The sequence below is a fragment of the Zonotrichia leucophrys genome, chromosome 7 (genome assembly GCF_028769735.1).
Source record: "Zonotrichia leucophrys gambelii isolate GWCS_2022_RI chromosome 7, RI_Zleu_2.0, whole genome shotgun sequence".
Lineage (NCBI taxonomy): Eukaryota > Metazoa > Chordata > Aves > Passeriformes > Passerellidae > Zonotrichia > Zonotrichia leucophrys.
In genome coordinates, this window is record NC_088177.1 from 31455807 (window position 1) to 31466788 (window position 10982).

A 10982-nucleotide genomic window follows, 5' to 3' on the forward strand; every position below is an offset into this window, starting at 1 on the left:
CTTCTTAACTACTGTAATACAGTGTGCTTTAGTATTCAAGAAGGGTGTAGTTTGATTTGGGCAGATGAGGATACACTAAGATTATCAGGTTCATAGTTTCTGGGAGTGGAAAAAGGGTTATGCTATAATGGTTTGTGCTCTGCCTCCCTGTGGTTTGCTGGCAGATCAAGCCCTGGCACATCTGGAAGCTATGTAACCATGGGGTTTGGAGAACTTGTTTTGTTGGACACAAAACTGCTGAGTTGATTTTGCTCTTTCCAGTTGGATTAGATAACAGGTAGTGGAAACATGGATATCTGCAAGAGATTAAATTTATCCTCAAAAAGTTCATGTAATTAGTCTAGAAAAGTGAATATTGCAAGAGGACATAAATCTTTTCTTCAAATTCTTTCAGGTTAAGCTCTTTGCTCCTTAAGGCAAAGGACAATGCCTGTTCAAAACAAGTATCACCAGTAACAATTAATCAATAAACTGGTGTGGAAGGTTTCAAACTATCAGGAGAATTAGAGTTTAGAATGAAGTCATTCTGAGACATGGGGAAGACTTATTAAAAAAATATCCCCAACCATGAAAAGATAAAGAATTCCATACGTCACATAATGTTTCTAACTTTAAAACATGCTATCATATAATTTCATAGAATTGCTAAGATTTATAACTTTGGTAATGCCAAACTTCATCGGTGCCTGCCCAGAGGAAGACTCAGAAGGGCTGTAACAAAGCACTGATTCTCACTGCTCAGAACAATGGTAGTTTGCACTGGCAGGCTCCCATGGATGCAGATGAATCCGAGGGTTTTGCACCTCCTGAAGTGTCACAGAAGTGTCAATAGAGGATTTATAAGGGCAAGTGGAAAGCAGATGGTAGGATGATCTAAAGTGCTACCAAGTGACACTCCCAGCACTGCACAGCTACTGAGCACAGATGTAAATCCATGTGCCAATTCCATCTCTGGGGAGGAAAACTGGGCCATGACACACTGGACCCTTCTGATTTTTGAGAGGTGAGCACCTCTGTCATGGACTGTATTTATTGAAGAAAGATACACTACAGTTCCCTGGAATGTGTGCTGGAAAATATTTGGGAAGTCCAAAGTTGCCAAGTATTTCTTATTCATGTGTAGGTGTAAACCTTACACATGCAGTAGTAAATAATGAAGCTGGATAGAAAGGTGTGAGGAGTAATTATTGTGGTACCTGATCTTTTAAAAATATTTATATATATATATATATATATATATATATATATATATATATATGTGTGTGTGTGTGTGTACAGTAAAAAGAAATATATTTTATCTGCTGTGATTAATGCACCTGTTCACTTCCCTTTTTCCTTTCCAAGGGGTACTTACAAGAGAAAACAAGTGTGTGTATAAATGTGTATATATATATATATATATATATAAGAGCTTGCAAATATTTATTCGTGTGTATATATATATATATAAGAGCTTGCAAATATTTATTCATATGTTCTTGATGGAAAAAAAAAAAGACCGAAACATGTAAATGTCATGTGGGTATTTCAAAAATAATTTCAGCTGAGTTTCCCCTGTGTTTGCAAAAGAATTTTCAGGAAACCACTGAAAATACTACACTGTGGTTTTGGTACCACTAGATGGTGCTGCCTTTATAGTATTCCTTAGCGAAAGTCTGGGATTATGTATCTATGGGGAAAAAATAAAATATATGGCTTGCTAAAGATAGAGGAGTTTGGTTACACTTGTTTGAAAAAATCTCTTTGCCCCTGTACATGTAAACAGTCTCAATTTCTGTTCATCTTTTGTATATCCTTGCTCAAAATGGGAATTTGCACGTGGGAAAAAGTAGAGCATGTCCAAAGTTTCATATGGGAAATGTTTTGTTGGAGAAAATCCAGCCTTTGCAGTCCTGAATGGCTCCTGCTGAGATTTGTCTTTCACAGTTTGTTAATCATTGAGCTTTGACACTCTACCTGTTATCATGGAAAATTCAAAATAAAGCCAGTTCCTACTCTGAAGAGATCACAGTCGAGGTGAGATAAGAGTGAAGGAGACAGGAAGCAATTGAGGGGGATATTTGTGTGTTTCAGACACTCCTGCAGTAAACATTGCAGCAAACACGAGATCATCTGACACCGTTTAGAGGGTGTTGTAGCAATCCTGGCAATGTTTGAAACTCTGTGTTTGCTGTCAAATGTTTATCTAGTTGGGAAACAATTACATTGAAGTGTAAACTCACTGAAGTGTAAACTCACTGAAGCAGCCCACTTTACTCAGACAAAAGGAAGGCTGCAGTCAGGGATTTTGGAAGGAAGTGTCTAAGGGATAAACGGCTGCAAGAGAATGTTTGCCACCACAGTTAAGAATAGAATAAGAAATATTTGGACAAGTCTTTCTCGCTTTCAGCAGCTCAACTCGTGAAGCTCTTTGTCTCCTTTATGCAGACAGGGGTGAACACTTGAATTTGCTTGAAGATTCCCAAATAATGCAGAGACAGCCTCATCCCAGATGTGAAAAGAAGAATTAAGTCTAGTGGATTAGAGAATCAGAAAGGTATGCAGGGAATCAGTTACACATATCTGGATGGACTTGGCTAAACATCTTCATCTAAGAAGATACCACTGAAAAGGCAATCAGTATTTCTAATTTTCCTAAGGACTATCACATTTATAGATGCTTCTCTTATGGTCACAAATTCCTAAATAATAAATGCATAGCAATCATGATAACTTTACCAAATACCTGTTATTTTCAGATGAAGTTGTATGAAATAACATGCATTTCCTTCCACAAAGAATGAAGGCACCAAATTCATCCAAGCAGTAATCATCCACTGGTTGCTAGTCAGCTTAGTTTTGCAATATAAATAGAAATCAGCTCCAGGAAGTGTGGGCAGCCATTTGTCTCACCTCTATCCCACATTGTATTTTTAAAATGGTTACAAAACATCCCAACTTTGCCGATTTCTGAGACATAAATCTCAGCTGGCAAAGCTTTCTAACTCCTCCTGTGATGCAGAGATCAATCATCACCTCTGCAGGGAATGGCTACACTTCTCCATCCACTGGTTATGTCAGATTAAATTGAGGCAGGAAAGATCTAATACAGCATCAGAGCAGATGTCTATAATGTTTGTATGCTTTCAAGGCTGTGAATTTTAGGCCCACTCTGAACAGTTTCAATTGTGTTAAATTCCTCTTTCTGCATCTTCTGGGACTGGGTCATCTCGACTGACAAAGCTTCACTGGCAAATGCATAGGTAGAGATTAATGTTTTAATCTGTCATGATTCTGGGTCACATTGGAATGCAAGAGTACTGATTGTAATTACTGCAATTGTGTTGATGGATAATTTGGTATTAAGTACTTTCATTATTATTTTTGATGTTGGCATTCCACCACACAATACTAGAGGCAAGACCAAATGAAATTTATGCTGTTATTTGGCTAGAAAATAATTACAATTAGCACATTGTCTTTTTTCTACTGGAACAGAAAATAGTGAGCTACTAATGATTTTCTGCCATGAGAAGTGATGAAATATCAACTGTGCAATTCATGTAAAATTACAATGAATTAAATTTCAGAAAAACATACAGTGGATGGGGAATAACCTTACATTTCCCAGGTGCTGGGTTAGGTCAGGGTCCTCAGGCTATTCCACTGAGCTGGCTACTTCTCAGAGGAGAAAATCTTCCTAGGCCTTTGCTTTACTTCTATGACTATTATGTAACTGCACAGTCATAAGAAAAAAGAGAGGAGAAAAGAGCTCATTATTTTTAGATGTCTTTAGGCAACAAATGGAAGCATTCTCTTTATTGGTTATCATCATGCACTTGACATCTAAAGTTTGGAAGTTTAATGTTGAACAATTTGACTGGAAAGAGGGATGTTTAGTGTCAGCACCAGGGAGCAATGAGAATCCATTATTTATTTCTCAGGATCAGTAAAGAAGAACTAAAACAAGGAAGGCTTGTTATGCTTTAATATTTATTGAAGTATTTTTTAAGAGGATGGCAACTTATAAATGAGTAAGAACTGCTAGCTAGAAGATACTTGCTTTGGCTGGTTTTTGTGATTGTGATTGGTGTTTTTAGTGACTACTGATTGTAACCAAGGGGCCAAGAGAAATGCATCAAAGACAGCAGTGAGTCAATAAAGTTTTTGTGGTCAGCTGGACATTCCTGTGGGATGAACAGCAACCTCTAATTGCAAGATAATTAATGTGGGACTAGTGTCTACAGAACTGCCTCTAATATTACACATAAACAAACAGGAATCTGTAAAATATTTTTTTATAAAAAGATCATAACTGATCAGATAACCTTTATCAAAACCTGTGTGGGGCACTGTTCCATCCTGTACAGTATAAAGCATAAATTGTGTGTATTTCCATTTATATATTCTGGTAATTATATAAGAAGATGAAGACTTGTTTGCTGTGGTAATGGATAGGATAGGATAGGATAGGATAGGATAGGATAGGATAGGATAGGATAGGATAGGATAGGATAGGATAGGATAGGATAGGAGAACTAATTAAATATCTCCAGGAAACATTTTATTATTGGCAAGGTTGAACCTTCTTGTTCTCCCCCATTAAAAAAAAAAAAAAAAAACAAACTTTCTAAATAGAATGGAAATGTGTAATTTCAGCAGGAAAGAGCTGTGCGGTTCCCAGGATTACCACACCCTTTTGAGGCTATGAGTTGGTGCAGTGTTGGTAGGATCTGCAAATGGATTTGTACGTATTTGTTGCCCTGTCTAGGGAATGTAGGCTTGTTTGCCTTTCTAAATGTTTGCTGTGTAAGACTTGGTAAATCTGGATCATGTTGGCATGCTAGGAAGGGATATTTTTGTTTGTTTGGTTGGTTGTTTTAAGTCTAGGATCTCAGAAGATCTGACAGCACACATACAGCCAGGGGATAATGCTGTGCAAGATTATTCCTATCCAAGAATTGTTTGCTTTGTTTTGCTCACTGCTGTTATGTAGACCAACAATACTGCTCTCTGTTAATAGTTGCCTTTTGGCTTTCTATTTGCTACCAATTTCTGGAAGCTTGTTTTACAAGCAGCATATTTCAGCAATATATATAATAAATTTACCTTTACCTCCATGTCCAAGGGAGAAGTGTCACATTTTGTCTTTCCTTAGCTTGTGACTCAAGGCTGTGAATTCCTTAAAATAAATGAAAATATTGAAGTGATGGTTTAATTCCCTCTGCCCTTCCTTGGTTTTCAGTTTTTGTGATTCAGATTATGACCTTTTTCTGCTCTGGACACCCATTCATGTGATTCCAAAAGGTGAGATTTTGAGGAAACATCCTGTATTGAAAAATCCCTAGTAAAAATGCTCAGATGTGCAACATTTCCAGACTTGTGCCTTGTCTTTCAGAGTAAAATAGTAGAAATAACATTATTTCCATCACTTGTACAGTGTGACATGTTAAGAAAATTTTTCACAATTGGCTACATTTAGTTCATTTATCTGATAATGTTGCCTTGTTTCAAAATATAGTTTGGAAACAAAGCAGAAATTTAGCTTGAATTTTATGTTTATTCTTCTACATGCTGATGACCCTGATATCTGTATACACATGGCTTTGACTCATTAAACTGTAGAGGCTGCTTCCTTTAGGACTGTGAATGTTCTCTGCTAAACTTGGCAGGGAAACATGAAGATGTCACAGCACTGAATGATACATTAAAATATCACATAATTTGGGAAGAGAAATATATAAATTCTAACTAATTCTAACTATTTGTGGCCTTCACTGTTTTTTGCTGAATCTTTATGAAAGCCTTTTTACAGAGTTGATAGAGCTCTGGAAATGGCTGAGTTGTTACAGGTAAGAATGATTTTTTTTTTACATTTTTCTATGTTGTATTTTCTTCTGATCCAGGTCTAGGAAAACATTATTCTAAATGTCAGTAATTATTAAATAGAATAGATTGTATGAATAAATTGTATCCAATGTTGTATTAGATATGTGGAGAAAAGAGGATTTGCCCAGACTGGAAAGCTACCATCCTTATTTTAGGAAAAATCAAATCCCAAACCTCAAAAGCAAAGAGTTGGATAATTTTAAAAACTGCAAAGATTTGTATTGATAGCAAGCTTGCAGTAGTTGAAGGAGAGATGGCTCTTGTAAGTAATGTGCAGTGAATAAGTCATTCTATTTCGTTGCCAAGGAAATAAAATGAGGCTCTTGGTAAAGGGAAGCAAGGAGGAAGACATTGCAACTGGGACAACTGTTAGCATTACATAATCCACCTGGCATGGTTATCACAAGTGTGGAACTTGTGGATGTGTGTTTGGTAGAAAATATCAAATACCCCCTGCACGTCAGTGACAGTTTGTGCTGTTGATATGAGATCCTGTGTGTGATTCCACCACTTGGCCCATGTGTTCTACTGTAGCTATAGAGGGGGATAAACTGAGTATAACCTGAGTCCATTTGAGTATACAATTATTTCTGATTTTTTAAGATATTTTAATAAATAGTTGAAGGCTTCCAGAATTCTCAGAATATTTTCCAAAGGAAGCACATGATTCACTTGCCTGTTCCTTGCTGACTGATGATAATGCAAAAGTAAAACCAAAATGATTTCATATTTGCTAAATTCCTTCTTTTCCTGCACAATAGGGTACACAGAATTTTTGACAAGCTTCTTGGATATACATTAGTGCAAAGTTTACAGACCATTGCCATTCTTTACTCACTTCATTTAATAGTGAAGGATGGCTAATCTGTCACAACTTCAGGGCCAAAGATCACTTTGTAATGGCTACATTCACTCAGGCAGAGAAAAAAATAGGTACATGCTATGTGTATCAAGCACCCAAACAGATATGTGGATGGAAAAGAAATACACTCTGAATTTTGAAAAATCTGCCAAAATTTGGGGGTTCCAGTAAGGCACATCATGAGCACCCAGTAATTCCCTAGAATTCAAGCAAGCTTGCAACCACAGGACAGTCTTCAGTGAGACATGAGACAAAGTTTTAATGCCATTTTATTTCCTGCCTCTCCCTGTTTCTGAACAGGTGAGTCTGGCCTAGACAGGCAAAGCTCTCAGCTTTGGAGCCTTCCCAGTGCCATAGGATTAGGGTTTTTTTGTTGGTTTATTTTGTGTGTTTAGAGCATGAGAAGAGTAAATTTGGTATCATGTGATTCTCACAAAAGATAATGGAGAGATTCAACAGGAATTGTGTCTGAGGGGTGTGGGAGGGAACACCTTCGGACACTATTTTTAAATCAAAGTTCTTTCACGTTGCACTTGTTTTAAAGGAGAGAACATGTAATCAGCAAGTTCTTATCTATTATTTTTATGGCAGAAACTTCCTGATTCTTCCCTGCACCTTCCTGTGGGAGAACAAAGGGAGAGTTTGCAAGAGATTATAGTCAGTCAGGAAGGAATTCTAAGACAAACTAGATAATGGTGAAATTGATAACCAAATTATCCCTTACAATGTTATCAGGTTAAAAAAAAAGACAGAAGTCACCTTTGCAAACTCTTCTGGAATGCTGTCCCAGAAGAATGCATGATCTGCAATGGAAAGAAAAAGGTGGGCAGGGTTGGAGTTAGAACCTGATTGGATTTTGTTACATAATATATTTAGTGCAATTTGTTGTTTTCAAGATGTTGGATTTGCTGTCTTAAATTAGTCCTGCAATTGGCATCCCTGAAGGCAGAGAGTGGTGCTGGAGGGAGTGAGGCCAACTGGCCTGCAGTGCCACAGCCAGGGTCAGAACAGAGCTACAGATCCAAACAACCAATATAATAATACCTGAACTTCAGCTTTGAGTGCTGCAAGAAATTGTGATTGAAATAGACCCATTTTGCATCATATGAGTACTTGGGGTAAAGGGCATTAGAGTTCTTCAAATAGTTTACTGCAAATATTATTCTTAACTATAAGAATTTAAAGAATCCAATACGGATATATTTATATTTCCATAAATATTTAATTAATTGAACTCTACTAAATATTTTCTTAAAACTGCAATTATACACTTAAAATCAGAACTCCTTGCTGAAAAGAAACAAAAATCAATTTAACTGGCTTTTAATCTTCTGTGTAATTGGAACAGAGAATATATACTTCTAGTTCCATGAATAGTAGAAACAACTTCTGCTGTTCTTTTACAATTATTTTATTTATATGAAAATTATTATTTTCATTTAAATTAAATGAAGATAATAAAATAATTTGAAAATTATAAAAGAATAAAATTATTTTACAATTATTTTATTTAAATTATTTTATTAAAATGAAAGATTTTGCCATCAGTAGCAGGGAAGATTTTGATTATCATAGCTTGTACTTTTAAACACACGAACTACAATTAAAAGGTTCAAGTCAGAAAAAATAAAAAATAAGTTAATGGGTACATTGCTGAAATCACTCTTTGAAATCACTCTTCTAATCATGAAGAAAACATCCTGCTCCCAGATGGACAAAACTGGCAAAACAGGAATACTGATAATAATGAAAAAAATAGCTGGAACAACAATTTGTGCAATGAAGGGGATAAATTGTATCTAAGCTACAAAATAATAGACTCCAAGCCAGTGAGCATTTAAGCATATGTTTAATTGCAAACAGGTGAACAGTTCATCTCTCTTTAATGAGACAACTGAGAAGTGAAATGCACTTGTGGGGCTGAGGCCTAACACAGTTATTATTGACTAGAGCATTAATCAATTAAGAGAGCCATAAAAAGGCAGTGGTGGCTATGTACATGTTAGATATGCCAGTTTGTGCTGGGGTGTCTGACAGATTTGCTGCTTCCCTCTGAACTGTGGCAGTGAGTCATGCTGTCACCAGGGAGATGGACTACAGGTGGGTTTCATAACCCATCTGGCTTTCTCAGCTTCAGCTATGTGAGCTATCCAGCTAATCTCCCTCTGTGGCTCAGGGGGAAGGGAGACCTTTCTGGTTACCTTTTCTCGTCTTTGGAGATACAGATTTCTCTCTTTGACTATAAAAGGAGCCAAGGTGACTCAGCTGAAATTAAATATGTTTAGCTGCTTACAGTTGGGCAAAATGAAGTGTTCTGGGTCCAGTGTTAGAATAGATTAGACAACTATGCACATATTGAACTTAATCTCAGATGATACTCATAAGCATTAAGTTTGATTTATATTAACTCAAATTGTGCAGAATCTGTCACTAATGGCTCCCAAAAGGCTTGATATATCTGTCACACAATGACACAAAGCATAAACATATATAAAAGCATTAAGTTACCAGCCTATATGTTTATAACTACATAATTGCACTGCAGTCCAATTGAATTTATTTACATTTATAGCCTTGTAAAACACAGTAAGCTTGAGATCAGAACAATGGTGGATAGATATGAGCCTGGAGGCTTTCTTGCTCACCTTCCTGCATATGTGACCTGGCTGAAATGGCTTACATGGTCACTCAGGCGCATGGCCACTCACAATATGTGGGTCACTCCAGGGGAGTACCTTTGGCAACACACCTGGAGCCCAGCAAATGCTTTGCAGCTTTGGTGCTGATCCAATCAAGTACAGAAATAACTGGGAAATGACTCATACTGAGAGGTGGATACTTGCTGTTAATCCCAGCTTTTAAAGTGTACACAGTTTGTCATCATTTTTCATTGTGGTGAGTGTGTGTGTCTGGCTGCTTTTGTTTCACGGTTGTCTGATGTTTGCTGTGGACTCTCTTCTCAGCTAATTTGCTTTTCACTTGAAAGGACGTAATCAGACAAAAATCCCCTCAAAACCAGTTCCACTGAAGAAAAGCCTAAGCAGGAGAAGCAAATATATGAGGTAGGGCAGAGAGGAATGTGTTCTGACCCTGAAACATCTGCTCTTTTAAACGTGATGTCACAAATGTTTAACCACATGTGCATCTTTCAACCTTAAAAACTCAGCTAAGGCAGGGGAGGTGAGGGTGAGAGAAAAATTATGGATGATACCCAAGAAGAAAGGTAATATGAAACTAACTACTAGGGCTGAAATTATGGAAGAAATCAGATGCATTTGGAACAAATACTACAGAAAATGAGTACTAAATTAATACTAAATCATGCAGATAGATGAATACTAGATATAAAACTAGGAAGGAATTGAATAAATTTGCAGTTTGCAATACAGATTGGCATCATGGGTAGTCACACACTATGTCCAGTGTCACTGCACTTTTCTTATGCACAACTGGAACACATGCCCTAGTATTTTATTAAATAGGAATAGTATATCTATTAACATATTTGAAGTATACCATGGATTTAAACTAGATTCTGAATGAAGGTTTTGTCATTAAAAAAGCCACAGGCAAGAAATGCAGAGGCACTGTCTCATGAAGCCTTACAAAGAGGTGTTGACAGCTTCTCTGCTCAGAGTTTCTAAGGGCTCTGACAATTGTTTTTATTTTAATTGGTTTTATTTTTATTTTCTGCTCTGAATGAACAGAAATAGTACTGAAGCAGAAATGGAAAACAATAAACGACATATATGTTGTAAGACCTGGTTTAGCTGTCTTAAGTTATCACCTTCAACATTTATCTGTTGCTTTACATTGCAGTAGTGTGTGCTACACTATTCCCTGTGTGTGAAACTGGAGATAACAGTCTTCATCTGGAAAAATAATGACTGTGTGAAATGCTCCAGGGACACATAGAGGTTTTGTTCCCATCCTTGAATTAAAATAGGTGTTCCCATCTTAAAGGTAAATGCAAGTTTGTTGTGTATCTCAGTTTTCTGCAAAGCACTGGAGTGCACATTGGTACTGCACTGGGAACTGAGTGCACATTGTCCCAAGCTCCACAAAGAACTGGGATGAGTGTGCAGGAGCAGGAGAGGAAGGAAGGAAGCTTCCCCACCACTCACCCAAGCCCTGGTGTGTGGTACTGAGGGAAGCCTGGGAGCCGAGGATTAGGATGTGAATAACAGCACTGAGGTGGCTTCCTGTGTTCCAGGAAGCAGAACTCTGTCCTGACGTGTAAAGGGATAAAGTT